Raw genomic sequence first — 992 nt, 5'->3', positions numbered from 1 at the left:
ATTGCGCAAACACATGAACTGTGGAATAAGCATATTGGCTATCAGTATAGATTGTAACATCTTTATTTATCATTAGTTTGCATGCTTCGGTTAATGCTACTAATTCAGCAGCTTGGGCAGAGTAATGTGATGGTAGTGACTCAGCTTTTAGTATAATGGTATCAGTTACCACCGCGTATCCTGTTTTTGTCTTACCTAGTTCATCTTTTTTCGAAGAACCATCTACATATAGAACCTGTCCATTACTTAATGGTTGATCTTTCAAATCACATCTACATTTAGCAGTTTGTTCAGCCAATTCCTGACAATCATGCTGTGTGCCTTCATCAGGTAAGGGTATTAGTGTGGCTGGATTTAAGGTTGTGCATCGCTCAACAGTCAAATGTGGTTGTGACAGCAAAATGGCCATGCAAGATAAATGCCTTGCAGGTGATAAAAATGCCATATTGGTTTGCAATAGTAGAGCAGACACTGTATGCGGCACTTTAAGAGTTAATGGATGAAATAACACTATTATGGAACTGCTTTCTATTGCCATTGAAGCTGCCACAACTGCTCTGACACAATGAGGTAATGCACATGTCACGTTGTCTAATTTAGTCGAAAAATAAGCTATTGGTCTTAGCTTATCACCGTATTGTTGTGTAAGTACGGAGGTCATGTAATAGTTTTTACAATCTACCATTTGAATGAATGGTTTATCATAATTTGGAAGGGCCAGTGCAGTGCTGGACACCAAATGTTGTTTAATGTCACAGAAGGCCTTTTCTGCCTCTGTATTCCATTGAATAGGTGATGTCATTTTAAGGTTTGTTTCATACATCAATTTTGACAATGGTGCAACAATTTCTGCATAGTTTGGAATCCATGCTCTACAATAATTTGTCAGACCTAAAAATGACATCATATGTTTCTTTGTCTGTGGTTTAGGGGCTTTTAAAACTATAGCTTTTCTGTCTTCTAATATAGTCCTTCCTCCTTCACTTAAATTA

Source organism: Phyllopteryx taeniolatus, unplaced genomic scaffold (genome assembly GCF_024500385.1).
Source record: "Phyllopteryx taeniolatus isolate TA_2022b unplaced genomic scaffold, UOR_Ptae_1.2 contig_67, whole genome shotgun sequence".
NCBI lineage: Eukaryota > Metazoa > Chordata > Actinopteri > Syngnathiformes > Syngnathidae > Phyllopteryx > Phyllopteryx taeniolatus.
This window is presented reverse-complemented; position numbering follows the sequence as displayed.